Source organism: Helianthus annuus, chromosome 1 (assembly GCF_002127325.2).
Source record: "Helianthus annuus cultivar XRQ/B chromosome 1, HanXRQr2.0-SUNRISE, whole genome shotgun sequence".
NCBI lineage: Eukaryota > Viridiplantae > Streptophyta > Magnoliopsida > Asterales > Asteraceae > Helianthus > Helianthus annuus.
The window spans coordinates 80,379,413-80,399,354 of NC_035433.2; the positions used below are offsets into that span (position 1 = coordinate 80,379,413).

At 39.1% G+C, this 19,942-nt stretch overlaps 1 long non-coding RNA gene across 1 annotated transcript; it reads right to left on the bottom strand.

Moving 5' to 3' along the window:
• Window positions 1-431: 431 nt before the first annotated feature.
• Window positions 432-1,109, bottom strand: LOC110937276. The gene is made up of 3 exons (XR_002590683.2): window positions 1,030-1,109; window positions 883-956; window positions 432-501 (listed from the first exon to the last, which is right to left on the bottom strand). It is a non-coding gene; the product is annotated as an uncharacterized LOC110937276 (long non-coding RNA).
• Between the last annotated feature and the right edge of the window lie 18,833 nt (window positions 1,110-19,942).

Genomic DNA, 19,942 nt, shown 5'->3' on the forward strand with positions numbered 1-19,942 from the left:
TAAAATAGGTTGCCAAAAAAATAGATGTTTAGAAAAGGTTGTCCATCCAAAATAACCAGAATAAAAGGTTAATCTGAAATAGCTAAACAAAGTTTTAAAAGTTGTATAGCATTCAAAGCTTAAGAGAAAATACATACCATTATAACTAAACTTAAGATAAAATACAAATACATTATTAAATATAATATGAAATAACAAAACTGGTCTATAAAACCAAACTGATGACCAGTTTGCACTTGTGGTCTTTCATGGTTTATAACCGAACTATGAACATTCCTAGTTTTAACCCAGTAAGAAATTGTCATGCAAATTTATACCATGGTTTTTTTATAAAAATAAAAAAAACATATCTTATTCAAAACTGTACGTCATGACTCTCTTCTTTTATTGAAGATGAAAAAAATAAAATCCATTAATCGATAAACAAACTAATAAAAACATTACTCACCGGTGTAACCTCTTTCCAGCATAGTTCCACCACCTTTTCAGCCACCATTTTATCTTTTTATTAGTAGAACCGAAGAGAAAAACACAAAAAGAATATCAGAAAAAATGCACATTTGAATGATTAAACAATAACAATTTATGATTCTTGACAATTAAACAGCATAAACCCTAGATTACCGTCTACAAACAAAAAATAAACAAGAAATTACAGACAAAAATACATCAAAAACCAAAAGATCTTTGTAAGATAATTACGGAGCATTTTAAATCTTTGTGCATTGCTATTTAATTAAAATGTTACTTTTTAGAAGGATTCCAATACAAAAACACATGTTTTCAGGTTTATTCATCGATCAAATAAGGATTCCAATACAAAAAACAACTGTAGATATTTAAAAAGGGTTAATCAGAAATGTCATTTTTTAGGTTAGTTACCTGCATTCGCAGATCTCATTCCTATGAACAATCACCATGCTATCAAGATTAATTAACACGCATTCTTCAGTTCCCTGCAGCATCCGGAATCAGTCAGTCAGTCATATAATTATTAACAATATAAACCAAGAATTAAAGATAACTAACCATTCGTCTGTCTAGGATCGGCAATTGGAGGCAGAAGATGCGTCTGAAGCGGCAGTGGTGAACTAGGGTTTGCCGACAAGCGGCGCTGAATAATAAAATCGAGAATTAGGTTTCATTTATAATGCTGGTTCATGTGAAATTTTGTATTTTAACCCCTCCTTTTTACACTCTATTTATCTATTAATTATCCCTCTGGCCCTTTCATTTAGTATGTTTGCTAAAACTAAAAAATTTCTGTAGTTATGCTTATGATAGATATACTTCAAACTACACATGTTTACATTAGTTTTCACATTACACAGTCGTGTATCTCTATGTCACATTTCATCAAATTAGGTTTCAACCATTCATCCACGTACATATACGAATTACATGGGTGGGTGGGATAGCCACTCTCATCACACGATTATGCATGTGCTTTAACATCACCTAGCAATATGTGATTTGTTGGGCAGTTATATGACATGTGTGCTAAGTAGAGTTAGTGAAACTTTATTCTAGCGACTAAAACACAAACGTGTGAATTTTTAGATGTTTCATAAATCTTAAGAATTCAACTTTAAATATACTCAAGATTCTTGATTTCATCTTAGGGGGGAGGGAGGGGGCTATGATTGTATAGCCAAGTTTAGAGTGTTTCCATAAAATTAAGATTTTTTTTGTACAGTTTAATAGGCGAGTAATATGCTCATGTGTGATTTAACGTTGCATTAATCTAATCTTAGATGTTTTATTAAACATACGACAACATGTAGGTCCCTCGGAGGTTGAGGTTAAACCTAATCCTTGTTATGCTTAACACACTAGCGAGTGCGGAATCCAAGCTAGAGTGCAAACCGAGATTAAAAAAGCACAAACACAAAACACACAAGATTCACCGATTAACACCACTGTATTAATACGTATGAAAGGTTCGGTTACAAGCTCAATGTTTACAAATCAGTTTTGCAAACTCTCTAAGTGTGTGTGTGTGTTCTTGACAGAATGTTCTCTCTATCTCTCGAGTGTATCTTTCTGTCTCTTGTGTCTAACTTATCTAAAATGAAATGAACACACTACATGGGTATATATACCCGTCACAGATTGTCTGTCCGAAGGATCCGATAGATATCTCGAAGGATTATCTATCGATGTTAAAACTGTCGAAGGGTCCATGTTTACCTCGAAGGATGATCTATCGAGGTCCATCCATCGAAAGTTGTAGGTCCCTGTTTCGGGATCAAAACCGTGATTCTTATGATTATGTTCAAAGATGGAAGAGATAAGAGATGATAAACAAACAACTTTGTATTAATCCGGTAGTATAACATTACAAGTCGGCCCAATTACATGATAACCGAACTAATACCAAAGGAGTATACATTCGGGGAGAGATCAAGTGGTGATCTCTCCCAGACACACTGAAGCTCACAGGGAACTCTCAAATGAGCTCCCCTATTCTCTCTTAGTCTTGCAAATGACAAAGTGTTGGTATTTATACTCAACACAGGTTGTATGGTCGAAGGATCTAACTGATTGATCGATAGATCATCTGTCGATCATCCAGCTATCGAAAGATACACATATACCTCGAAGGATGACATATCCTTCGAGGTCCATCTTCATCTATCGATGGATATCTTTCGAGCTCATCGAAGGATATACACAATCCTTCGATGCCTTATCCTTCGACACCAAACATTATACAACCATAATTTGTCTAGCAAAACCCACACGGTCAACCAAATAACCCTCTCGTTTGACCACTTCAAACGAGCGGGTCTATACACGTTTGTTTGACCGTTTCACTAACTATTACAAATTCAGCGTACAATAATAACTAATCTATTCGACAAGCATCGGACACAAAATCTGCATCAACAAATTCCCCCTTGTCCGTTGCTGTCGAATGCTGAAAATGCAACTGCAATCGATCTTCAGTCAAGTATTCATCTTCTCTGTGTTAACAAATTCCCCCTCGACCGATGATCCAGGTAAGTAGTATCTTGATGCTCCTTGTATAATATTTCCCCCTCAAAGTACGCGTATCCGTGTTGGGTGTTGTGCAATTTCCTCGAAAGGCTCAATTGACCAATCTTCCGCTGATCTTCCAATACTCCAACCGGCATTTGATAAGGGTTCCATTCTTTAAAAAACTGCATCAAGTCTTGATCTTCAAGCATACTACATTGATAGAGATTTCTGGTGAACTGTCTTCTGTAAACCGTCTTTGTGGAATCGACCAAGTAATGCACTTTAATCTTCAGCATCAACACTCAGGAAAGTCAGCTAGACCAAGTGTATCCCTTGCAAGCTCAACCAAACGGCACGCTTAGTTGAACTACATCCAGATCTCATTGTCTCGCCTTTGTGAAGTTAACCACGTAATGCACTACGGATCTTCAGCATCAGTACTCAGGAAGTCAGCTTGACCAAGTACATCGTTTGCAAACTCAACGAATTGAGTTACCCCCAGATCCCTGTAAAATCCCAAAGAAACATCAAACCCAAAACCGAATCCTGCAGGTCTTCAGCCTTGAACTATCAACTTCCATAAAGATTCCCCAGGTCTTCAGTAAACAGCGCTTTGACACTACTGTCGACTTTAGATACCTGTATGTTTCCGTGCAAAACTCTTCACGCTGGCTGGAGAATTAATTAAAATCCTCAAATATGTGTCTGTGCAAAACATTCCACGCAGAACCGTTTGTATCACCAGAAAATCACAAACTCTACCACCTATGATTGCGTTTAGAAATTTACCGAAGAAATTCAACATTTGGAAATATTTATCCCCCCATTTCTTTGGTAAAATCTCTAAACCTTAACAGATTCTTTCCACTTCAAAGAAACTGTCGTCAATTTCACATAACAAATTCTCTCCACTGAGTAGAATTTATCTTCAACTGTTCACCAATTCCCTCCACTGAGCGGAACTGTCATCAATCTTCATTGAATGTTCTCGGTTCCAAAAATTCACGAAAATGACTTTCTTCTTTGCATATTCTAGTTGAATAAGAACGTCCCCTAGTACCCCGTAGGATCCGACTTGTATCCCTCCAAAGACTTTGTGAACTCGTTAAGACCAGTATTGACGTTCTAGGTTCATACGTTCGTTTTCAAATGCGAGAATATGACAATAAACAAAATGCTTTCGAACATTTACGAATAACTGGTAACAATCATAAATATTGACGTGCGGAAGTGAACATACCGTGTTGTTTTTGGCCCATAATAGTCGCGTTACCATTTTTGCCATTTGCATCGGTAACCGTGACTACCCCACATTTTTCAAAAATCAAGTTTTCATCATCTCTTGTTTTCATCATGCCGCATCACCCCGAACCCATACAAATTTGGCGTTGAAGCTCGATATAAATAAACTTCGCGAAAACCCGACCCCACTTTGCAACTCACTTAAAATTCTTGGCCCAAATAATATATAAACCAAAAGAGATACCATTTTTTTAAGGTATCTTTAAAGTGACTTAAATGTTTGAAAAGAATACCAATTAAAAGGTATCCACTCAAAAGTCAAAGGCCCTAGCTTCCATTTTTCAATAATCAGCCGACATATCCCTGCAACACATAATTACCAACCCCCAACTCTTTATTCAACCTTTTCAAAAGAAGCTGCAACACACAATCGATTTGGTCAAACCCCCAATCTCCTTTTTCTCTTTCCTCAGCGATACTAACCATCCACAAATATCTTGATCCTTCGAAATAACTCTACATCATTCTTCGAAATTTGTCTCATCTTTCGAAGTAGTTGAGGTCCTATATATCTTTGGAAGTAGTTAAAAATGACCCTTCGAAACAGATACATGATCCTTCGAAGCACAATAAAGCTGATCTTTCAAAAAAGGAAGGATGACCCTTCGAGTTCTTGATCTTTCGAAAAACACAGCTATATCCTTCGAAGTACAGACAAACGGTTCACAGGTATATCTTTCGAAGATATTTAACTGTGAGGATGACCCTTCGAAGACATTTGGGGTAAAGGTTGATCTTTCGAAATCTTTAAGAGGTGAAGGGATCCTTCGAAGTTGTTGAGCTTTCGAAATAGTTGATCTTTCGAAGTAGTTGATCTGACCCTTACATCCTTCGAAATATGAAGATGATAAGAACATCAAGAACACAGGAGGCTGTGTAAATCTGCAGATTGATGAAAACACTTTGTAGATAATTTTTGATGATGATAACTTGAGTACTTAGGTGAAAAACATAAAACCCAACACTCGTCTCAGCACAGATCTGAATATTCGGGTCCAGATCTGAGTTTTTCTTGATTTTCACCATTTTTACATCTTGAATAAAAAGCACAAAAATCACAGATCTAGAGCACATGTGACTTAGTAAACGGTTAGATTTACTAAATCGGGCACCATGGCTCTGATACCAATTGTAGGTCCCTGTTTCGGGATCAAAACCGTGATTCTTATGATTATGTTCAAAGACGGAAGAGATAAGAGATGATAAACAAACAACTTTGTATTAATCCGGTAGTATAACATTACAAGTCGGCCCGATTACATGATAACCGAACTAATACCAAAGGAGTATACATTCGGGGAGAGATCAAGTGGTGATCTCTCCCAGACACACTGAAGCTCACAGGGAACTCCCAAATGAGCTCCCCTATTCTCTCTTAGTCTTGCAAATGACAAAGTGTTGGTATTTATACTCAACACAGGTTGTATGGTCGAAGGATCTAACTGATTGATCGATAGATCATCTGTCGATCATCCAGCTATCGAAAGATACACATATACCTCGAAGGATGACATATCCTTCGAGGTCCATCTTCATCTATCGATGGATATCTTTCGAGCTCATCGAAGGATATACACAATCCTTCGATGCCTTATCCTTCGACACCAAACATTATACAACCATAATTTGTCTAGCAAAACCCACACGGTTAACCAAATAACCCTCTCGTTTGACCACTTCAAACGAGCGGGTCTATACACGTTTGTTTGACCGTTTCACTAACTATTACAAATTCAGCGTACAATAATAACTAATCTATTCGACAAGCATCGGACACAAAATCTGCATCAACAAATTCCCCCTTGTCCGTTGCTGTCGAATGCTGAAAATGCAACTGCAATCGATCTTCAGTCAAGTATTCATCTTCTCTGTGTTAACAAATTCCCCCTCGACCGATGATCCAGGTAAGTAGTATCTTGATGCTCCTTGTATAATATTTCCCCCTCAAAGTACGCGTATCCGTGTTGGGTGTTGCGCAATTTCCTCGAAAGGCTCAATTGACCAATCTTCCGCTGATCTTCCAATACTCCAACCGGTATTTGATAAGGGTTCCATTCTTTAAAAAACTGCATCAAGTCTTGATCTTCAAGCATACTACATTGATAGAGATTTCTGGTGAACTGTCTTTTGTAAACCGTCTTTGTGGAATCGACCAAGTAATGCACTTTAATCTTCAGCATCAACACTCAGGAAAGTCAGCTAGACCAAGTGTATCCCTTGCAAGCTCAACCAAACGACACGCTTAGTTGAACTACATCCAGATCTCATTGTCTCGCCTTTGTGAAGTTAACCACGTAATGCACTACGGATCTTCAGCATCAGTACTCAGGAAGTCAGCTTGACCAAGTACATCGTTTGCAAACTCAACGAATTGAGTTACCCCCAGATCCCTGTAAAATCCCAAAGAAACATCAAACCCAAAACCGAATCCTGCAGGTCTTCAGCCTTGAACTATCAACTTCCATAAAGATTCCCCAGGTCTTCAGTAAACAGCGCTTTGACACTACTGTCGACTTTAGATACCTGTATGTTTCCGTGCAAAACTCTTCACGCTGGCTGGAGAATTAATTAAAATCCTCAAATATGTGTCTGTGCAAAACATTCCACGCAGAACCGTTTGTATCACCAGAAAATCACAAACTCTACCACCTATGATTGCGTTTAGAAATTTACCGAAGAAATTCAACATTTGGAAATATTTATCCCCCCATTTCTTTGGTAAAATCTCTAAACCTTAACAGATTCTTTCCACTTCAAAGAAACTGTCGTCAATTTCACATAACAAATTCTCTCCACTGAGTAGAATTTATCTTCAATTGTTCACCAATTCCCTCCACTGAGCGGAACTGTCATCAATCTTCATTGAATGTTCTCGGTTCCAAAAATTCACGAAAATGACTTTCTTCTTTGCATATTCTAGTTGAATAAGAACGTCCCCTAGTACCCCGTAGGATCCGACTTGTATCCCTCCAAAGACTTTGTGAACTCGTTAGGACCAGTATTGACGTTTCATAGTGAAACAATCACATGTGAGGTGATATTCGAGTTCAACGTGTCATGCCAAAGAGTGCTGTAGGAGATGATAATAATTCATAAAGCAGCTTAAAACTCAACAAGTATAGAAGAGATTAGAAATTTAAAACCGTATCCTGCAACTGCTTCGTGCATTGCAAGGAATTTGAGTGCTCTCCCAAACTGGATATCCACCTGGTGTGGATTTCAAAGTCGATTTTGTAACTACTGAGAAATCTCTTCACAGCAACAAGATCATAAACTTCCGGGTCCGGCTAGTCTTCCACATTGCACCAGCGAAGGTCATTGACTTTCTCTTTCAAAAGTAGTGTGTCGTTGTTCAATCCACGCCAAGGCATTCGCACACCCGGTTGGTTTGTTCAACAAACACATTTTCTTCAATCACACAGCGAAGAAATGTACATTGCACGTTCATTTTGTTGATTTTGAACATCAGACGTGCTACAGGTGCGTACATTTTGACTGAATCTATCCTGGGGACCCGATCAAAGCCTTTAACAATCACACTTTTGGAATGATTTGCATTTTGTCGAAGTTATCAATTTCTTTCATTTGACATTCTTGTCTTCTTTTTCTTCTTCTCTCCATCAAAGGCAACAGTTTCTTTTTTCGCCTATCTTGTGCAAGGACATTTCACTATCAATAATCCTCTTGGAACTTCCTGCACACTCACTCAGAGATTAGTTGGAGAGGGGGACCCAAGCCTTCATAGACTTGGGTTGCCCCTGAGAATCAAGAAATGTAATTTCAATTTCTTCAAGGTTTTCAAACACAGCACCTCCCCCTGAACTTTCACCCGATTTAGGTTTCCAAGTTTGTTTTTGTTTACCAGATTGTGTATTATGTACAGTTTCTAGTTTTAATGGTTGTGACAAACTAGGTTTCCTTTTAACCGTTTTGACTTCAGATTTTAAAGCCTTTTCAACAGCTTTGATGTTATGACGTCGTTGTTTCGTTTCTTGTTCCTTAACAGTTCTTTTATCATGTTTTGGAGAAACAGGACGACGTTGTGTGTGACCTTGTTCGGAAGGGGTTCTTTCAACAAAATTTGGTTTGGGGAAGTTTGTGCAGTCTTTAATGATGTGACCAAACTTCCCACATTTAAAACACGTTCTCCTTTCAACAAACTTAGGAGAATCTGATCGACGACCTGACGTAGAAGTTGTAGACCCAGAGGTACTAGCTTCACACCCGTTTGTGTGTTCGGTGTAATTGTTATCACTGTTACGTTTCAAAATGTTGACTTTTTTGTACAAAATCAGTATTTGATTTATTTTCAAAAGTCTCCACTTTATCAGTACCTTTGGAGGCCACAAACTTAACGTCTTTTGTTTTCTTCTTGTAACGAGCTCCTTTTGAATCAACCTTAGCATTTGGTTTTGGAGCTCGTTGTTCTTGTTTACCCTTAACAGCAATTGGTTGTTGCTTTGTCGGTGATTTCTGTTTTCCAAATTGCTTTCTGATTTCAGCATTTGGAATTGGGGCACATTGAGTTACAATGACTCCTGGAATTGTCTTTCCCAAAAACTGGTTTGTAGTATCTTCAAACACTTTGTCAATCAAAGATTGATTGACGTGTTTGATTGGAAAATCTTTGTCTGAATAAATTTTACTATCACCGACTAAAGTATACAACAAGTTATTGCTCTTAACAGCAGACACACATTCCTTTTCATCTTTGACATCCTTGACAGGATCTGTCACTTGTTTGGCAACAGGTTGCACGGCAGGAGTAGGAGGATCACAAAGAATATGATTCTCAATTGGAATTTCTACTCCTTTCGTCTCATCAAGTGATTCATGCTGGTCATTCACATCTGATTCATCATCTGAAGTATCATAGTCCTCGATGGTTGGAGGACTTTGATTTGAAGCACATGATGACTTTTCTTTGTTATCAAATGAGCCCTCCGATGAACTGTCCGGTTTGAACCGTAGGCCAGTAGTAACTTCCTCATAATCAAGAGGCACACTGGGTTCATACCGAGGCATATCCTCTTCATCGGGCATTTTGGTATAGTTGTGTCTCAAAGGAGGCGGACACGACTTATACCCAACACCTTTCACATTACCTTTCAGTTTTTGAACGTCTATGATGTGATCGAGCACAAATCGGGAGTTAGAATAACTCTCCAACTTTTGCTTGATAGCATCATGCTCGCATTTGGCAATGGCTAACTCTTTTTGGTTTCCTCAACAATGTTAATGTAATCGTTAATACTAACTTGTTTATGATAAACAACTTTGTTCAATTCGGAAACACTTTTCTTTAGGGTTTCAATTACAGATTTAAACTCCTTTTCGTTTTGAGTTAACGCCATGTTTGCCTCTTTCCACTTAGACAATTCAATAACCAAACTTTGATTGTGACTATGAACCGTTTCCGATTCACGTTTCAAATCAGCACATTTAAGTTTCATATCAGCACAATCACTACAGATGCTAGGAGTTTCAGATTTTACCTTACTTGTAGAGGCTGAGACATTTGCCATAAAGGCAGTCTGAGAAGAGAAAGATCCATCTTCAGTGAGAATCTTCTCCATTTCTTCTGATGTAGCATCAGCTTTCTTGATCAAGTCAGATTTCTTGTTAGCATCATTCGGCAAATTATCAGCTTCAGAATCAGTTCTTTCATTCAAATTCGATTATTCATCCGAACTGCCACTGTATCCCGAACTATCATCTTTTCCTGAAGATTCACCATCATTGACATTCTTGACAATTTCAACATAAAACATAGTTCCTCCTTGATCTCCACCTCCACATTGTACAGACCAGTCACACCTTTCATCAGTTTGATTTGAGTTGGACATGGATGTAACTGTTTGATTTCTGAAAGTATTCTGGTTGCCCTTTTGAGGTTGAGCTTGAGATGGTTTTGGAATATAGGCGTTTGGATCAAAAGGTCTTCCAAATGTTTGTGGTTCGACTTGTGGTTGTGATGGAACAGGAATATAAGCCCTCGGATCGAACTGAGGTTGAGTAGTACTAACTTGAGGTGGAGGTTGGGGTGTTGGAATAGGAATATAAGGACTACCCAAATGAGGTGCAGAATAAGCTTGAGCTTGAGCACTCATATGCGCTGGCGGATGATAGGCACTCGGATCGAAAACCGGAGGAGGAGCTGAATGTGGAAGCGGAAAGAAGCTTGAATTCGACATTTGATTGTTGTTTACAAACAATTGTTTAAAAATCCAATAAAACAAGTTTGATATGATTGTAAACCTCCTGTGAAAAATTCAATTTTGAAACCCACGAAAAATATTGATCCAGGAAATATGTATTTCGGCCAATCCCACTTTCACGAAAAATGATAGACAAATAAACCTCAATTTCTAGTGAGCCCAAGTTTTAAAGTCCACGATACGATCTGATGAGACCCAACTAGGATCTTGTAAAAAAAAGTTACACAAGCCCACATGATTCATGGCCCATTTTAATTAGATGGAATCCAATGAAAATCAAAGGTCAACAAACATAGTCTTATGTCTCCCTCTTTCTCCTGTCTTCGATACTTCACCAAATCAGACAAACAAGTCAAAACCATCCACACTTTTAAATCATCGATCAGATCTGTTCATTTCACACTTGTAAATCTTACACACAAACAACCAGTACCCACTTTGCAAATCCTAGTTCTTAAATACAGCCCACTTGTAATCCTGGCCCAATTTGAATTATTTGATTTCTTTCAATATTAGAGGCCCAAGACATAATTAGTTTGTCAACACTATAAATCCTGGCCCATAATATGTGAGTGGCCGTTAAAAAAAAATTGCCAAGCATTCAAGGCTTACCATATATCCCAAAATTCAATAACCCTTGCTATTTCCCAAAAATAAGTTGAGCAGCCAACAACTCCACTTAATTAATTTTTTTACTCGACCTTTATCACTAAGGCCGGAGGGTGTGGGGGCGCCATCCCCGCCATGTCATCACCTATAGCGCCTCGGGGCGCTATGCCTCCACACCCACCAAATTAAAGGGGGCGCTATAGGAGGGGGCTTCATCATGTTAACTTGAAGAAGGGGGTTATCAGGTGGGACCCACTTATTTAAACCAATCAAATTTTTTTTTTTTTTATTTTTTCTCTATAGCGCCCCACTTGTTATCACCACACCCTCCATGTTAAAGGGGGGGTTATATAGCCCCTTTGGCTGACGTGGCGCCTACGTGGCGATGATGTGTCCTTATAAAGCCCTAAGGGGGGTTATCCCACACCCTCTAGCCTAACCACCACTTCTAGAAAATTTGATTGGACCAATCCTTTGTCCAATAATCTTCAAATGCACATGGGAGTAATTAATGTCATGTGATTTCAATGGCCAGAATGTAATGTCGACGAAAGTTGTTTGGAATTTTGATTTAAATAAGGGGCCGAAATGTTTGATTGTATGAACTTAGATGTTGACTGAATGATTAAAGTGATCGACCAAACCGAATTGAACTTGGCGACGAAACAGTTGATTTTTGAAAGATGCGACGAACAGGTTGATGATTTGATGATCGAGGAAACAAGATTTAATATCGACGAAACACTTCTGAAAGATAACTGTTATGTGCGACGAAACTCAGTTCTTTACTATGAATGGCGACGAAACAGATTGATTGGTGAATTGACAAAACAAATTGATGAAACAGGACCTGCTTGTGGCGAAACCGAAACTAGATTAAAGCTTGGCTACAAAACTCAAGTGACGAGTCACTGTTCCACTTCCACTTGTAGGTCCCTCGGAGGATGAGGTCAAACCTTAACCTTGTTATGTGAAACACACTAGCGAGTGCCGAATCCAAGCTAGAGTGCAAACCGAGTTGAAACAAGCATAAACACAAGACACACAAAGTTCACCGATTAACACCACTTGTATTAATACGTATGAAAGGTTCCGTTACAAGCTCAATGTTCACAAATCTGTTTTACAAACTCTCTAAGTGTGTGTGTTCTTGACAGAATACTCTCTCCATCTCTCGAGTCTATCTTTCTGTCTGTGTGCATCTACTGAAATGAACACACTGCATGGGTATATATACCCATCACAGCAAGTCTGTCCGAAGGATCATGTTGACTGCTCGATAGATGATCTATCGAGCATCCAGCTATCGAAGGATACACATATACCTCGAAGGATGGCATATCCTTCGAGGTCCATCTGCATCTATCGAATGTTCATCTTTCGAGCTCATCGAAGGATCTAAATCAACCTTCGATGTCTCATCCTTCGAGACAGACAAATTACAATCATGTATCAACTGTTTGTCCAAGTCAAACCAGGAGGATGGTTGACTTGGTCAAACTTACAAGACTAACAAGGACATCGTTTTACATCATGACCGAATACATACAAAGTACAGACACAAGTGCCCCAACAAACTCCCCCTTGGCTATAGCTTTGTCTCGATCTTGGTCATCTTTGATCTTCGTGTCTTCAAGACTCTGATGTCCTTTCAAGTCTTCAATGTCGGAGGATCTTCAAAGTCTTCACGTCTTGAAAGCAGAGAGTGTATCAACAAACTACCCGTATCATGTAGGAAGTGTGTTGACAAACTCCCCCTTAACATAAGCTCCCCCTTGCGTTATGCTCGTGAATGACTTGATCTTTAATGCTTGAGATCCTTGTGGTGTTGATGATGGTCAGCGGCAACTCGATCATTTTCATCTTTTGAGTGCCTTCACGTCGTGTCTTCATTCCAAAGCTTGTCATCGACCATGTTCTCCTTGCCTTTAGGATCTGCACATGCAAGAAATCTAAACGCGTAATGAGAACAACTGCTTGGAATATAGTTAGCATAAACAAATGACACACGTATGACCATGTCACAATCAAACACCGTCCGACAGTTTGAAAGTTTAATAAATTTGTCAGTTTTAGTTTCCAACTTTCAAAACTTGCAAATTTCGACCGTTTATGAAGATTTAGTCAATTCGGTTTTCAGTCAGGTTTCAGGTAACGAAGACTTGAGCTCCAACATCGTACGATCGAAAATAAATTAGAAATAAAATCTTTTTGCCTTTTATAAAGTTTATATTAAAACACACCTAAAATCTTTTTGGTATTTTTAATATTTCAAATGTAAAGACTGAAAGAAGTAAATAAATATATACAGACATTCTTTTTGCGAGTTTCGAGGGTAAGAGAATCATATCAGTGTACGGTCATGCCAAAACGCTCTTGTTGTTCAGTTAGTTAACATTAAGATAAGCATCCTATAACAATTATCGGTATTGTTGTCCACTTAAGCTCAACTTATCAGATGTAATCATGGCGAGGGGATACGTTAAGGTATGATTTATACTTAACGACCGGTGTTTATCCACATCACGACACATTCCCGTATCAAGGTATGCACGAGGGTTCATCTTACCGGTGAGTATACTGATTATCGTCTGTTTGACCGTATATGATGTGAGATTCTCACTTATTTTGATTTGAAAACAAGCCCTATGTGATATAATCACTTATTGATGAGGAACTTGATTTTCAATGCATGAGGGCACAGGAGCAAGTCCGTGAACCGGGCAGTACTTTCGTACAGCAGAGAGACGAACTTGACTCCCGGATAAATGTGATATTTTATCACTTATTTGATATGGACATGTGATTGTTTATCACTTATTGAGGTCGAATGCAGTATGTAATATGTAATATGTACACGTATGTATGGTATCATGGAAGATCTAGACTTGCGTCCCCGTTATTTTTCGGTAAAAGATACAACCATGATACCCAGATGATAAGCAGCATAAAGACCGAATATCTCTGAACCTCGGCAATCTATCAAACGAAATTTCGGTACTAAGACCATATGCCAATGAATGGTTCCCACCTGGTCTTCAGTCGATTAAGATTTATATCACCCTGCACACTTTAAAATGATTGTGAGCCTACCGATACATCTTATATGGAGCTGCTTATCGTTTTTCATTTAAGGTTTAAAGAGGTTTGAATAGACCACTGATGTACTATCATTTTCTCTTTTGCTCGCCAGGAAACTCATTTTTGTTTTTCTATTGTTTTTGTGTTTTTGAAATTTTTCGATGTTTTTGGATTTTCAGATTTTGGATTTACTCCCCCTAAAATCAATAAACTAAGACAAATTTAAAAACACAAAGGTATTTACAAAAATGATTTTCCGATGTTGGTTTTACTCTTGCTTGACCTTAATGCCGTTTACCAATAATAAAAAGTCAAATCTTGATTTGTCAAATGCTTTGGTAAATAAGTCGGCACGTTGGTCATCGGTGTGGACCTTAACAACATCGATTAGCCTTTTCTCAAAGCAATCACGTATGAAGTGATATTTGATTTCGATGTGTTTGGTCTTTGAGTGCTGCACAGGATTTCTAGTGATCTGTAAAGCAGCAGAACTATCAACGTAAATAGGAGTAGTTAGGAATTCAAAACCGTAGTCGCGTAATTGTTGTTGGATCCAAAGAACTTGGGAGCAACAACTTGAGGCAACAATGTATTTAGCTTCGCATGTGGATGTAGCCACACAAGTCTGCTTCTTGCACTGCCATGTGACTAGGCGATTTCCTAAAAACTGACATCCAGCCGTTGTGGATTTGCCGTCGATTTTGCATCCGCCAAAATCAGAATCACTGAAAGCGACCAGTTCAAAGTTATTATCCCTAGGGTACCATAGACCGGTGTCAGGGTAACCCTTCAAATAACGAAAAATCCTTTTTACAGCTGCAAGATGTGAGGCCTTCGGGTTAACTTGATATCTGGCAAGCAGGCACGTTGGGTACATTATGTCTGGCCTTGATGTTGTGAGGTACATAAGAGATCCGATCATTGCGCGATAGTATGAAGGGCTAACAGCTTCACCCTTCAAGTCTGGAGTAATTCCGTGATTTTGTGGCAGTGGGGTACCAATGGGCGTTGCATCAGACATCTGGAACCGGCTCAAGATGTCACCAACATATTTAGTCTGATGGATGAATATCCCAGACTCAGTTTGTTGCACTTGTAGGCCCAAGAAGAAGGTCATTTCCCCCATAGCACTCATCTCGAATTTATCCTGCATAATGCGCTCGAAATTCCTACACAAGACATCATTAGTAGAGCCAAAAATAATATCATCAACATATACCTGTACCAGAAGAAGATCTCCATCTTGTTCTTTGATGAAAAGAGTACAGTCGATAAGACCTCTTCGAAAACCGTTTCCAACAGATAGTTAGATAATGTTGCATACCAAGCTCGCGGTGCTTGATGAAGACCATAGAGAGCTTTGTTGAGCAACCAAACCCGATCGGGATGGATAGGATCTTCAAAACCTGGAGGTTGTTCGACGTACACCTCTTCTTCAACCACACCATGTAAGAATGCACTTTTGACGTCCATCTGGTAAACCTTGAATCCTTTGAATGAGGCATAAGCTAGAAAGATCCGAATAGTTTCCAGACGTGCAACAGGTGCATAGACTTCGTTGTAGTCGATCCCTTCTATCTGACGAAAACCTTGAACGACTAAACGTGCTTTGTTCCGGATAACAACTCTGCGGTCATCTTTTTTGCATTTGAAAACCCAACGGGTACCAATCTTCTTGTATCCAGCAGGTTTCTCTACGAGTTTCCAGACACCCAGCTTCTGGAATTGTTGCAGTTCTTCCTGCATTGCTTCAACCCAAGAGTTATCTTTCATGGCTTCTTTCCAAGTTCTTGGCTCTTCCTGTGAAACATAACACGCGAAAGACCAATCGTTTTGTTGCCCGGATTCTCGAATAGCCGCATACAAGCCTGCATTGTTGTTGTTTCGCAACATGTTTCTTGTTTGAATGCCACTTTGCACATTTCCAATGATATTTTGTTGAGGATGGGTATTATGAATCCTTGTTTCTGGATTATCTGGAACTGGAATATTTATACCCAGATTGTTAAAATTGAGATCAACAACTAAATCAATGCCCGGAATTAACGAAGAGGATGATGCAGTAGCTTCAGCTGTTCTATGGGTATCCACTGGAGGAGTACCCTCTGAAGTACCATGTACTGCTGTTGTCGGAGCTTCTTGATCTGCATCTAGAAATTCATCATCCTCTGAAGATTCGTTCAATTCAGCAGCGTCGTGAAAATCCTCATTGTCGAGAGTATTATTGTTCACCGAAGATGGTTCTTGATTTACAAGAATTGGACGAACCACCGGTGAAACTGTTGCATTGTCACTCTCGAAAAACATCCTTGCCGCAGCACTTTCTTCAACGGCTTCAACATTGATCGAATTGAAAAAGTCATCGTACTCAAACATCCAAGGCTGACCAGGACATTTGACTGGCAAGGTGTGCCTTTGTACTCTGACCTCAGACCATTCCTCGACCCTTTTAGTCTCTAGATTCCAGACTCGTAAGTTAGGGGTGGCATACCCAAGAAAGTAGCCATCAATTGCTTTTGCCCCAAACTTTCCATTAGGATCGATAATTGTGCATGGAGCTCCAAACGGTTCAAGATAAGACAAATCTGGTTTCCGTTTTTGAAGAAGCTCAAAGCAGGTCTTATTGTGCCTTTTGACTGTAAGGACTCGGTTCAATGTGTAACATGCAGAGGCCACAGCTTCAGTCCAGAATGGGATGGGCAACTGCGACTCTACCAACATTGTCCTGGCAGTCTCGATCAATGTGCGGTTCTTACGTTCAGCGACGCCATTTTGTTGAGGAGTATAAGCTGCACTAAACTCATGAAGAATACCCTTTGAAGTGCAAAACTCCGCCATGGCATGATTTTTAAATTCAGTACCATTGTCGCTACGTATCCGCCTAACCTTCAACTTATACAAATTCTCAATCTGAATGATCAAGTTTTTGATAATACCAAAGGTTTCACTCTTGTGTGCCATGAACGCCACCCAAGAAAATCTTGAATAGTCATCAGTTATCACGAGGCAGTATTGATCACCCCGAATACTCTTGTGCTTGACAGGACCGAACAAATCCATGTGCAAACGTTCAAGAGGAACTGCCACCGTGTTGATCTTCTTAGTAGGATGCTTCTTCTTCGTTTGTTTTCCTTTCTGGCACGAAACACAGACGTCTTGAAGATGGAAATTCTTAAGAGGAACACCATTCACCAATTCATTTGAAACCAAATGATTCATTTTGCGTAAGTGAATGTGACCCATACGCCTGTGCCAAGAGATAGAGTCTTTTTCTGTGGCTTTGGAAACGAAACAAGTTGCTTGTGCAGACGTAGTAATAGCTTGGCTCATATCAAGGACGTACAAATCATTTATCCTTGGAGCTGACAAGAGAATCCATTCTTTTGGAATTTTGAAGCCGGGTTTCAGCACATAACATCCATTGGCATCAAAGTGTACTGAGAAATGCTTGTCACAAATTTGAGAAACACTAAGAAGATTGTGATCAAGTTGTTGCACAAAGTTGATCTTGTCAAAGCTGACAATCCCGTTGGATATCATTCCTTCACCCGTAATATAACCACCCTTATCTCCAGCAAAAGCAACATAACCTCCTCTAATAGATTTGACGTCGTAGAGAAGCTTCATGTCGCCTGTCATGTGCCTGGATGCCCCACTATCAACAATCCAATGACTACTGATAGTTCCTCCTGGAACACCCTGCACATGAACTCAAATGATTAGTTGGAGATGGGGACCCAAGCCATTGTGGTCTTGGGTCTTCCATTTTCATCAATAACAATAACTTCTTGTCTTTGATGATTGGTGAATTGTGATGTTCCCCCTGATTCATTGACCGTTTTTGGTTTCCAGGTCTGTTTTGTTTTACCAGTGTCATTCTTTAAAATTTTAACTTCATGGTTGTCTGAAGTTTTTGAATTGTCTGGTTTTACAGGACAGATGTTTTGTTAACCACATCGGTTTTAATCGCCTTTTCAATTTTCTTGACCTGTTGGCGTTTCTGTTTCTTTTCCCTTTCTTTTACAAGGCGGGGATCTTGTTTTCCCGAAACAGTTTGCCTCCGGTCAGTTTGGTCACGGGGAACATCAACTTTTTCTTTTTGTTTATGAAGATATGGACAATTTCGAATTATATGTCCAATTGTTCCACACTCAAAACATGATCTTCGTTCAACAAACCCCGAAGTATCATGTGATCGTTTAGCCGATGATGTTGAACTTTGTGAACCCGAGGTACTAGGCTTTGAACTGGTTTGTTCATTTCTTTTCAGAACAGTAGCTTTCTTGACAAAATCTAAGTTAGATTTGTTTTCAAACGTTTCAATTTTGTCCGTTCCCGTCGATTTCACAAAGTTTACATTCTTGTTTTTCTTCCGATTCGGCTTCTTTTGAGTCTGAGCCGGTGATTTTGCTTTTGGCTTGGTGTGATTTTGCTGTTTCTGCATTGTTGGTAATTTCTTGTTGCCATACTGTTTTCGAATTTCGTCCTTTGGAATAGGAGGACACTGTGTAACTGTAACATGTGGTCCTGTCTTTCCCAAAAACTTACTAGTTGAATTCTCAAAGACTTTACTGATTAAGGATTGATTAACATTCTTAATAGGAAAATCTTTGTCTGAATAAATTTTATCATCACCAACAAGAGTGTACAGCAAATTCACACTCTCCGACTCTTTTTCAGAAGAGGACTCGATTGCAACAGTCTTAGCGGGTTCTACAGAAGGCTCACATAAAATGTGATTCTCAAGAGGTATGTCCTCATCTTTGACTACCGCATCAGACTTTGCTGGGACAGCATCATCAGAAGAATCAGCATCCTCAGTCAATGACTGGAGGATCCTGATTCAGTTCTGCAGAAGACACACATGTATCTGCTGATACATCCGAATCTGATGATACTTCCTTTGTATATCCGAGCCCTGCTGCAAATTCTTTCACATCTAGAGGCACAGAAGGTTCAAAGAACACTCTATCCTCCTCATCCGGCATGGCATCATAATTATGTCTCACTGGTGGTGGACAATTTTTATAGCCTATGCACGTGACGTCCCTTTTCTCCTTTTGGACATCAATGATGTGATCCAACACATAGCTAGAACTCAAATAACTATCTAACTTGAGTTGGATTGCCTCACTTTCCGTTTTTACACAAGCCATCTCTTTTTGCATTGTCTCAAGGCGAGATATATACAAATTCATGTCAGTTTGTTTTCTGGAAACCATTTTAGTTAATTCGGTTTTATCTTTCTTTAACTTTTCGATTACCGATTTAAACTCCTTTTCATGATTTTCATAAAACATATTGGCTTCTGTACATTTGGAAAGGTCCACAGTCAATTTCTGATTGTGAATAAAAGTCACATCATAATTTTCTTGCAAAGCTTCATGCTTACTTTGCAAGTCACACAAATTCTCATTCACTGTAGTATGTTTGTCTTGCAAGTCAAACAAACTAGCTTGTAAAGCATCATGTTTGCCTTGCAACTCAGACATACTTTTCTCTACATCAGCACATCTAGCACTCAGCCTATCACATTTATCACAATTTACAACAGTGGGTTCATCGACACATACCTGACTTGATGAACCGTCGACATTAGCCATAAAGGCTGAATGGAGAGAAGACGAAGAATAAGCAGCTTGATCCACCAGAATAGATCTTCTATCACTTAGTGCTGCATCTTCCTCCAAAAGCTCATCAATGTCAGCATCAACCGAAACATTTGCTGTCTCACCCACATGATCATCACC